This window comes from Salvelinus fontinalis, chromosome 35, assembly GCF_029448725.1.
Source record: "Salvelinus fontinalis isolate EN_2023a chromosome 35, ASM2944872v1, whole genome shotgun sequence".
NCBI lineage: Eukaryota > Metazoa > Chordata > Actinopteri > Salmoniformes > Salmonidae > Salvelinus > Salvelinus fontinalis.
The window spans coordinates 13,910,687-13,922,885 of record NC_074699.1 but is presented as its reverse complement, the minus strand read 5'-3'; the positions used below and the strand labels follow the sequence as shown (position 1 = coordinate 13,922,885).

Here is a 12,199-nt window from a genome sequence, read left to right as displayed (position 1 = left end):
TTTCAAACCCTCCTTTACACACTGGCCTTTACATCAAATAGAAAGTAATTTTGCCCAACAGACGGCAAAGCATCATTCTCTTTCTCTTTCTCTCTCTCTCTCTCTCTCACACACACACACACACACACACACACACACACACACACACACACACACACACACACACACACACACACACACACACACACACACACACACACACACACGTTTCCCGCCTCTCCACTCTGTGCTCCGAGTCTCGCGTTGCCATTCATTACAGAGCGGGATAATGTGTAGAGAGCTAGAAAAGCAAGGGCTTCCCTTCAAGGACAGCCGAAACAAGGAAATATAATTGAACGACAAACAGGATTTGAACTCTCGCATTGTCACAGGCTCTTCATCGAGGCCCTCTTAGATTAAACAGAGGTAATTTTGCATTGCAGATCGAAGACAGCATAGCAGCCTTTTGGTGAGGAGTAGATTTAATAGACATATTCCTTCATACACCTTCATACAGGTTAGATGGAAAAGGAATTGATTGATACAGTGGTTCATAATGTTCAATGATTTTCTGAGGCTTATTCTGTAAGACTGCCCTCAAGCCAGTAAAGATTGTATATGGACAAGAGTAGGCCTACATATACAAATGATATTTGTATTGTTTTGACAAAATGTAGTTTTTTATTTGTAAAAAAAAGTATATTGTTGTGTAAACTATTTTCTGCTTGAATCTTGAAAATGTTTAAGAAAGACAATAATGAATAAGATAAGTAAAGTTTGTGGTCAAGTATGATGTATCACATTCACAGGATACATTAAATATTATCTGACATTATACAGCGCATATAATAAGTATTCACCGCATTTGTATTTTTTTCACAGTTTGTTGCGTTACAACGTGGGATAAAAATGTATATCATTTCAAAAAAAATTGTCACTCATTTATACAAAATACCTCATTATGCCAAAGTGAAAATTATACAAATTATACACATTTTTACAAATTATATTGAAAAAAATAACTAAAATGTCTTTGTTAAACAAGTATTCACCCCCTTTGTTAAGACAAGTCTAAATACATTCAGGAGTCTAATAATATAATAAGTAACATGGACTCACTCCGTGTGCAATAGGGGTTTTGGAATGACTACGATTTTGGAATGACTTCCCCATCTCTGTGCATCACACATACAGTTATCTGTAAGGTCCCTCAGTCGAGTAGCGCATTTCAAGCACAGATTCAACCACAAAGACCAGGAGGCTTTTCCAATGCCTCGCAAATGTTTGGTTTTTTCAATATCATCATTTTCCCCGCTCACTCTAGGGATTTCACCATGAAGCCAATTGGGATTTTAAAACAGTAACATAGTTTTATTTGTGTTTCACCTTTATTTAACTAGGCAAGTCAGTTAAGAGCAAATTCTTATTTACAATGACGGCCTACCAAAAGGCCTCCTGCGGGGACAGGGGATGGGATTAAAAATATATATTTTTATTAAAATATAGGACAAATCACACATCACGACAAGAGAGACAACACAACACTACATAAAGAGAGACCTAAGACAACAACAAAGCCATTCAGCAACACATGACAACACAGCATGGTAGCAACACAACATGCCAACAACATGGTAGCAACACACAACATGGTAGTAACACAACAGCGTGGTAGTTAATGGCTGTGATTTTAGAAAAGAGTGAGGATGGATCAACAACATTGTAGTTACTTCACAATACTAACCCACATGACAGAGCGAAAAGAAGGAAGCTTGTAGAGGATAAAAATAGCAAAACATGCATCATGTTTGCAACAAGGCACTAAACAAGTGATACTGAAAACTACTCTCCATATTTTCAAGCATGATGGTGGCTGCATCATGTTATGGGTATACTTGTCGGTAGATAAAAATAAACAGAATGGAGCGTACCACAGGCAAAATCCTACAGGAAAACCTGGTTCAGTCTACTTTCCACCAGACACTGGGAGACAAATTAACCTGTTAGTAGGACAAAAGCCTAAAACACAAGGCCAACTCTACATTTCAGTTGCTTACCAAGAAGTCAGTGAATGTACCTGAGTGGCCTAGTTGCAGTTTGGACTTAAATCTGCTTGAAAACTATGGCAAGACTTGAAAATGTCTGTCTAACAGCAACCAACTTGACAGAACTGGAATCATTAATTTTAAGAATAATGGGCAAATATGGCACAGGTGTGCAAAACGTTAAGAGACTTACCCCAAAAGACTCACAGCTAAAATCGCTGCCAAATATGTTTCTAACATGTATTGACACACTTATTTAATCATATTAACTTTTTATTTTTCATTCATTGAATTCATTTACTTTTACATTAGAGTTTGTGTAGATACAAAAATAATAGACAATTAAACCCATTTTAATACCACATTGTAACAATAAAATGTGAAGGAATCCAAAGAGAGTGAATACTTATGACATGCACTGTATGTGGTCAGCAGTGACTAGACCCAGTCGTCTTGGTCCTCAGGTGACCATCTCTATAGACAGAACCTGCTGAGCTGAGCCGGGCCAAGCTGGACCAGAAGCTGTCAGCACCAGCCACACCAGTCGGGTGCCAATGCTCATGTTGTCGCCTAAACCGAGTAGACAGTCAATGAGACAAACGCACCAACCTGTAAGGAGCTGATAATTAGAGAGAGAGAGAGAGACAGAGACAGAGAGAGAGAGAGACAGAGACAGAGACAGAGACAGAGACAGAGACAGAGACAGAGACAGAGACAGAGACAGAGAGAGAGAGAGAGAGAGAGAGAGAGAGAGAGAGAGAGAGAGAGAGAGAGAGAGAGAGAGAGAGAGAGAGAGAGAGAGAGAGAGAGAGAGAGAGAGAGAGAGAGAGAGACAGAGACAGAGACAGAGACAGAGACAGAGACAGAGACAGAGACAGAGACAGAGACAGAGACAGAGACAGAGAGAGAGAGAGAGAGAGAGAGAGAGAGAGAGAGAGAGAGAGAGAGAGAGAGAGAGAGAGAGAGAGAGAGAGAGACAGAGACAGAGACAGAGACAGAGACAGAGACAGAGACAGAGACAGAGATATTTGTAATAGGAAAGGTACAGTGTGTGCTATAGTGGGGTGGTAATGACAGGCATTACTGAACATTGTGAGATGGAGATTGGGCCAGATTAATCTAGACACCAGGCTGTACTCATATCCCTCTAATTAGCAACAGCCCAATCCGTCTTAAGTGAGATGCGAGGTGGGGGCTGGATGTGTGTGTGTGCATGCTTGTGCATGCGTACATGTGTACGTCTGTGTGTGTGCCTGTATTGAGTTTTGGGAGGGGGTGAGGCGTTAGCTGCCCAAAGCCAGAATGTCTTATTTAAAATGATGCAATGTAAACCAGATCTGAGGGCAGAGGGGCTGATCCCAGGACAGCAGATGAGTATCAGAGCTGATGTGGATAATAAACACTTTGGCATGGGGACTGACAACACAGTGCTGCCCATGTTTTTCTCTTAGTCTTGTGATGGGGCAGGGGAGGGGGAAGACAGGGGAAGGGGACAGCATGACACATGGGAGATATTCAATAACATCACTTCGGACAATAGACAGGTAAGCACCAACAAAATATCGACCTTGTATAGCAACGGCAGCACGTCTTCTTTTATGAATGGAAAATAATTAAGCAAAAACAGCAAATGAAATCGCTCCCCTAATTTGTTCCAGACAGATCCTCCTGCATCCTCTCACATCTGGCCCTGAGTATCCTCTAAACTCAGATAACAACAAGTCCCTCCTCATCATGCCATGTGACTTGACAGGTGTCCGTGATGTTGACATTCTCCGCCTTCCAACCACCCCTCGCAAGAGATGCACGGAGGGTTGTATTTTTGTTGTGTAATATCAAACAGTATAGCAGCTTGATTGAATTAAAGGACGAGAGCATATTGTGGAAAAACGAAAGCACGCATGTTGTGTGTCAGTCAGGGCTGACGTGGAGGGGAACAGAACAGATCCACTTGAGACTGTGGTAACCAGTCAGATGAGGTAGTGGCGGCAGCCTGACCTAAGACACAAACTAGGAATGATCACACCGTAATCATGATGAATGAAACTGGGAAGGCAAGTCACCAGCTCATCCACAGTTGATGAATGGTGTAATATACTCTTATTTAGCAAAAAAGACTGTAATCATAGATTTTTGAAATACAGTAATAGCCTACATTATATGTACTTAAAGATGACTTGTGTTCTCCTCAATGTACTGCTTTTTGTGAAACAGTGAATATATTGCTTACCTCATTCGGTACAATGCAATATAATTGTAGGCCTATATCTTCTAAAGTAATTAACTATTAATTCAAAATTGATTTAAAAAATGTAAACACATAAACACAAAACACTTCAGGCAATACAAAAAAATAAAAAACAAATCATGTTTGTATTTTAGTGCTTGTTTTAGCAACATCTACTATCTCTTCATATCCTCAGATATGAACTAAACTTTATACAATTTTTTGTCAAAATGTCTACTAAAATATATATCTAATACAGTAAGCACATAATCCATTAATGAGTATCTTTATATAGTCATGCCATAAGAGACAGACATAAAATAACCCAGGTTGTCATTTGGTGCAGATACCCTCCATACACAATCCATATTACAGCTCCATTCTTTATGAGTCTAGCCACTGGCGACATGCACACCTATGAGATATATTTGTAGCATAAGCCATAACATCAGTAAATTCACATACAATGGGACTTTTATGAAATTGCTCTGATTCATAAAATCTTTGCAAGTGAAGATGAAGCAGTACCTTCCAGCGTGAGGCTATGGCGGATGGGAGCTTCTTATGGCGGAATGTCAAATTGTTCAATAAAAAAATGCATATTTGTGTAATGTAAGTGTTTAAAAAAAAAAAGCTAGTGCAGAAATCTTTGAATCTTAAAAGCTCATAAGTCTACAGAAAATATTTGTATATAAAATTCAGTTATTTCACAAAACCATTGTTTTGGTCTTTCACACTTTCATTTACTGTAGTTCACTCATTAGTCCCTATATGTGACAATGAAGTAATGTCTGATAACATAAAATATAATTAGTGAGGTAAAGTATAGCATGTCATATACATGTTGCCTTGATATAGATTCTTGACCTTCAATATTATCAAGTTTCATCTTATTTTGGTCAGACAACCTAGGACCACCTGGAATTTGTTTTATGCACAGGAAATGTCGTGACATACCTTTTAATAACCTTTAAACCTTCAATGATATCCTAAACCTTGAGAGAGAGAGAAAGTTAAGAATTTTGCATCACTTTCCTTGTTTTAAAAGCTGTATTAACTCCTGTTAATTACAAAGATACATATTACACCTCTCTCACTTTTTACCCTCTCCCATAATGAGCTTTTGAAAAAATAAAAAGTATATGACATTGTATTTGTGTCATATGCTTTTTCTTCCTCCATACAAATTACAGTATGACTTTAAAACTTTAAATGGTCTGCTACAATCCGTGGTTTGGATAGAATTAATTGCATGTGTGACAGATGAAGTCGGACTGCACTGACGTTTAGGTCGTTAAGTTCTGCGTACAGCGTAATGAGGTAGACATTGCAGCGAGCGATTGGAGGAGTGTTGTTTACCGAGCCACAGAGGTTGCCTGGTGCCCTGTGGCCAGTGCTGAAAGAGACAGACCTTCCTTTCTGGAGGAAGAGAGAGAGAAAAGAAACAGCCACTGTTCTCTCCACGACACTGCCAAGCTGATCCCAACAACGGCAGTGGATGTGACAGTTTTAAAAAGTCTGAACATGTAAATCAAAAATAGTTTGCACCTAATGGATGTGTTTTAGCAGATATATCCAAGGCAGCCCCGTCCAACGCCACAGCGACCGGCAGGCTTGTCGGCGGGATGATGTTTACAATAATGGGGAGAGGCAGTCCAATTTCGCAAAACACGGAGGCGCAAGAGCCCACCTCTCCTCAGCCTTCCGCCACATTTGAAAAGAGATGAGGTAGAAAACAACACTAACTTCGTGTACGAGGCGACGGGAGAGGCGCGCCTCAGATGCGCATCAGACACAATTTCACCTTGGCAGGGCGCTTGTCAAAATCAAGAAATATCACACAGTGCTTCTCCTCTCTTTTTTTGTACAACTGTATTTGTACCCTCGGGTTGTCAGTCACACACACACACACACACACACACACACACACACACACACACACACACACACACACACACACACACACACACACACACACACACACACACACACACACACACACACACACACAAACATCAGCATGCACACATGCACGTCTACACATGCCTACACACACGTCTGCAAGGTCCAAATAGACTCTTTCTATTCACTGACAGTGTTCAGATGTAGTGAGTGTACTATACACACACTGAAAGACACAGCCAGGACCTAAGGGAACAGTTTATAGAGGTGGATATCTTTTCTGAATGACAGCTTTTTCTTTTCCTTTTTATTTGTTTGTCCTTGCATCCACACATGGTTTTAACGCTCAGCCACTTGATTCATGTGAGTTGACGTCGGCTCCTCTGGACACTAGTCTGTCTTGACTTTTCCTTTGTGACTTTATTGGACATGTTGCGTTTTATTGTCTGTTATCAGTCAGTAAGGACTGTAGAAATACTACGTTCTGTTCTGAAGGCCTTCAATTTTAATGTAAATACCAACCAAAATAGTGTTCATAACTCAATAAATCATTTTTCCACTTTTAAACTGTATTTACTTTTATTGGAGAAAATATCTTAATTACAGTGTTTGTACATTTTTGCTCTGAATATAACGTACAGTATATATAATATAATATTTTGGTTCACACCTTTATGTGTCCATCCAGGCCGCATCACGTCCGGCCGTGATTGGGAGTCCCATAGGGCGGCGCACAATTTGTCCAGCATCGTCCGGGTTTGGCCGGGTAGGCCGCCATTGTAAATAATATATTTTTTTTACTGACTTGCCTAGATAAATAAAGGTTCATTAAAAAATGATAATAATACCAACAAAAAAAATTAGAAGTGAGGATGCAGCAGTGAATGATAGGAAGTAGAGAGGTGGACTATGAGAGAACAAGTCATTGAATAAGAGACACGCATCGACATAATGAGACCTCAGCACCTTTCACACGTACAAACCAGGTGATGAACTCTCCGTGTCAGAGCTGAGATGGGGCCAAGTCTCCCAGTGCCAGAGTGAGCCTGGGTGCTTCATGACCCCTTGGTGCAACATGACCGCTGGGTGCTGAATGTGCAGATGCCCCTGACCTTCTGGCCTTCTAGTAGGATCCTAACCCACTGAACCTAATGCTGCCTAGTGTCCTTCACTCCCCCGATTATAAATACGGTCACTGAGACAAAAGAGGATGAATAGAGGAGAGAAATAGTAGAAAATCACATCAGTGGAATGAAATCTGTTTTTATATGTTTTATAAAGTTGTGTCAGAGCATCTTGTGTCAGAGCCTTCAGAAAGTATTCACACCCCTTGACTTATTCCACATTTTGTTCTGTTTACAGTCTGAATTCTAAATCAATTCAAAATCATTTTCTCTCCAATCTACGCACAATACCCCATAATAAAACCATGTTTTCTGAAATGCTAGCACATTTTTTGAAAATGAAATACAAAAAAATCTAATTTATATAAGTATTCACACCGCCTGAGTCAATACATGTTAGAATCACTTTTGCCAGCGATTACAGCTGTGAGTCTTTCTGGGTGTGTCTCTAAGAGCTTTGCATTATTCTTAAGAAAGTATTCAAGCTCTGTCAAATTGGTTGATGATCTTTGCTAAACAACCATTTTAAAGTCTTGTCATAGATTTTCGAGCAGATTTACGTCAAAACTGTAACTCAGCCACACATGAACATTCACTGTGTTTTAGGTTACTGTCCTGCTGAACAGTGAATTCATCTCCTAGTGGAAATCCGACTGAACCAGGTTTTCCTCTAGGATTTTGCCTGTGTTTCTTTTTTATCCTGAAAAACTCTCCAGTCCTAAACTACTACATAACATGATGCACTACTAATTATGTGACTTGTTAATAAGCACATTTTTACTCCTGAACTTACTTAGGCTTGCCATAACAAAGGGGTTGAATACTTACTGACTCAAGACATTTCAGCTTTTAATTTTTGATTATTGTTAATTTTTTTAAATAACCCAAAAACATAATCCCACTTTGACATTATCGGGCATTGTGTGTAGGCCAGTGACAAAAAATCTACATTCAATCCATTGTACATATAAATTCAGGCTGCAACACAACAAAATGTGGAAATAGTCAAATGGTATGAATACGTTCTGAAAGCACTGAATGTAGCACATTCAGTTGAGAGAAGAGAGAAGGGAAATTCACTTCATAAAAGTGCAGGAAATTCCGCTGACGGGGGAGACTCTGAAAAGGTTAATTGGGCCTTTATCCGGCTGTAGTTTTTGAGGGATTTATAGATGTCTTAGACACACCTTTATCTCTCTCACCACGACTTCTGCACGGCGAGAAACTGAAGAACAAAAAACATATCTGATCTGTAGGATCTCTTGACATATGCTTATCAACTTGGCGTAGGTAGTAATAGCTAATTTGTCTGAACTAATCAATACACGTGAAATCCAACCTGGAAGCTGGTTGCTCACTAGACTAGTAGTATGCTTAAATCACTTTTCAGGGAACATGGTCTGTAACCTTGAGCTGGCCCTGAGCCTAATCTGATCGCTATCATATGTTTTAATGACCATGTTATCAGTGACTTAGTGATCAGGCTAATCCTCCAATCAATACTGCTCTAATCTATCAACAGGATTGACTCAGAATGAGCTGAATGAAGAGATACAAGAATGCATGTATGTCTTTGTGATGTAGGCCTAGTCTTGGGTTCGGGTTTGTGAACAGGAACTCAACTAAAACTAAAGCCAGTACAAATAGACACACACACACACACACACACACACACACACACACACACACACACACACACACACACACACACACACACACACACACACACACACACACACACACACACACACACACACACACACACGTGAGTGGCCCATGATTACAGACCACTCATTTGTTATGCTCTCTGGCAAATCAGTGGCGATTCACATGACAAACAAGAGGGAAAAAAATGAACAGCTGTCACGGTATGATGTGTTAATTTCCTGACAGTCTCAGCACTGAAACCAATTACTGATTTAAGGGCAAGGAGAGAGAGGCCCTCTGCAGTGGCTAATTAGGCTCCTTCAAGACTAAAAGGATAAAAGCAAAACAAGAGAAGGGAGAATCAGGCAGGTAGTCAGAGGAGCTTCATAAAACAGACAATCCCCCAGTCTACGCTAGTCTCTCTCTTCTCTCGGCATCTCTCTCTCTATTTTCCTCTCTATTTCTCTCGCTCACTCTCTCTCTCTGTCTCCTCTCTCTCTCTGTCTCTCATTTCTCTTTCCCTGTCTTCCTCTTTCTCAAAATCGTATGGTCTCTGTATTTTCCCACCCTCTATATTGCTTCCCGCTGCTTTTTAGCAGTCTTTTTGGTGTCTTTCTGTGGTTTTCTCTGTCTCTTCAACCCTCCCCTCGCTGCCAGTCCCCAGAGCCCCAGCCAAGAGCGCAGGGGGCAGCCTTGGCCCCAGTGGGCTCGTGTATTTTACAGTATAATGCAGATCACTTCAAAATATTTATTCGCTTTCATCCGTGACCTGCTGGGTGTGCAGGGCTGAGCGTGGTGTAATTGGAAGGTTCACGGTGCCTCTGGGTTATTTCAATGCTGGAACTCTTTAGGAGATCGGCCCTGTCCCTGCTCAGTCTAATCTGCTAATAATACCTTTGTCTAATGGTGTCAAAGGCCATACATCATGAGAGCACTAGGCTGTAGGCCTCAGATCCCACTCAGAGGAGAGAGCAGGTTGCACAGTGTGGCTGGAGCTCAGAAGAGACAATGGTACCGATCATGAACACCGTATAAACATTAAACAAGGTATTGGTACATTTAAAGAGGTTATGGTCTTTAATATGCCCCGATGTTGCCGGATTAAATTTAGACACTCATCAACATTCCTTTGTTAGTCAGATATCATAATTAATTATTTTTCTCTTCATTTCAAACAAAAGACAACATCTAAGACTTTTTTTGTTAATTGTATTGTATGGAGAATTGTAAAACGAACTGGGATGAAACATTTGTATTTCATTGTTTGTAAGTAGATAATTATTTTGTATTTCTTTAGATCAAATGCAGAGACTATCCCCTAGGATGTCCTTGGCTAGTTATTGTGCACAGCTTGTTTTTATACAATTGGACTGAAGTAAACAACATTTTGTTTATACATTTACATTAAGGAAATGCAAAAGCAATTGTTTGAAATGCAAAAATGTGTACTGCCTTCTAGTTCTAAACAGTAGTATGAAATCCAACTTCACTTGACCTGTTATACAAGGGCTTTATCATGTTGTTTGATACTTGCTATTGGTTTGGGGTGAAATGTGGGAGGTCAGTACTGTCTGTAATACTGTAAATAATAGTATGGTATAATTTGCAAGTAATTGTACACTTGCAATATGACCAATGGAAAAATGCACATGACTATAATTCATTGCACATTTCGACGGATTCTGCAAGTTTTTAATGAGTGTGTTTGGACTGCATTATGCCCCAGGGTGAATTTTCTGCTGCATTGCCTCTTGCAGTAACTATGGTACTGTTGGAGAATGGGTTTCTGTAGTGATGCAGAGAGAGAGCTAGGGTTGCCAGGTCATAGGGTTGCCAGGTCACAATGTCTACACTTTCACCTTGAGCCCGCTCAGATCCTCAGCTGACCCTGTTGTCCCTATAATTTGGAATACTTACCTTAAAGGGAGACTGCACTTCAAGACTTGGCCTCGTTTTAAATTTGGTTCATTAAGTAATGTTAGCGGCCATGACTGAATTCAAACATGAGTTGGTTTCGGGGTGTGGTTTGAAGGTGGGTGTCGCAGGTGGGAAGAGTTAACCAAATTATTTTGTCAATTAGCTTCAGCCGGCTGGTGTTGACCGTGGCAAAGTTGGTTTGACTTTGGATAGCCTATCTCCGGGGCTAGTTAGGTCAGGGACGGTCAATTAAATTACACAATGTAAATGAGACAATATTTTCATATTATTTTAGTTTTCTCATTAAATGCTTTCAATATTTATATGTACATTTCTACAATTTATGGTTTTTTTTTTTATGTTTTTAAGTTTTTATGTACAGTACACAAGTAGTTGTGTGCTGCCAGCTGTGGGCATGTGGGCAGGATTGAAACAAACCCAATCTTCATTTACGTTGTGATGCAGTCACAACCACACTTCTCACAAAAATCAGTTTTGGACGAGACTGACTTTATGACCAAAAAACACCTATTTACACGTTGTAGTCAAATTGTAGTCAGTTTCTGACTCATATTGATGCCACATCGTCTGTTTAATAAATGAGAAGTAGTTTTTTATGGGCAGTTGCTCCTCAAACAACTTTTCTAGCCAATTCTGGAAATGCCCACAAAATACTTTGATTGTATAAATCTGTTGACAAACTCAGTTGGGCCATTTGAAATGAAATTGTTTTGTTTTTCTCGTTCTCTGTAAATCAACCGTCTGGCTGTAGTTCAGTGCAAACCCTTGTTGAAATCATAATATGCAGGCTGTATTGCCAATTCTGGCAGAATGCCCCCACACTGACTATGTAGATGTTCTAAAACGGTTTGTCAAAATTGTAGACAAATGAAGCTCTCTGAAATGTTTATTTTTCTCTCCCTCGGTCATTTAATCTATAGATGTAATATTCATTTTTGTTTGGTATGCTTTTATTTCCACTATGATCCACTTACACGTTATATTTACTATATTTTTATGCATAGTTACACACACTTCAGAATTGACCCTCACAGGCCAAATATTTCTATGTTTCCTGTATCCTATACGCATGTCAATTATGATACCATTTTAGGGCAATTGGATAAGGTATTCTCAGCATCTATGTTGCTGACATTCTATCCACAACCTTTTCCTCCACCATTTTACCTATATTAGACCTCAATTAAATCAGGTATTCCCTAGTGAATGTTGGAAATGATTTTCCCCATCGTGGTGTAGGAGGAGGAGAGGCGGACATTCAGGACTCTCATATTGACTCTTGTCTCTTAGGGTTTCTAGATGGCTGGCTCTCTGATGATGGTATTGGCATTGGGCTT

General features: G+C 39.9%; 1 long non-coding RNA gene across 1 annotated transcript in view; it reads right to left on the bottom strand.

Annotated features, from left to right (window-relative positions):
* Positions 1-235: 235 nt before the first annotated feature.
* LOC129834347 (uncharacterized) overlaps positions 236-12,199 on the bottom strand; it is a 66,001-nt gene continuing 54,037 nt past the window's right edge. The window contains exon 4 of the long non-coding RNA XR_008756239.1: positions 236-2,643. This is a non-coding gene — a long non-coding RNA (uncharacterized LOC129834347). The remainder of the gene's footprint in view (positions 2,644-12,199) is intronic.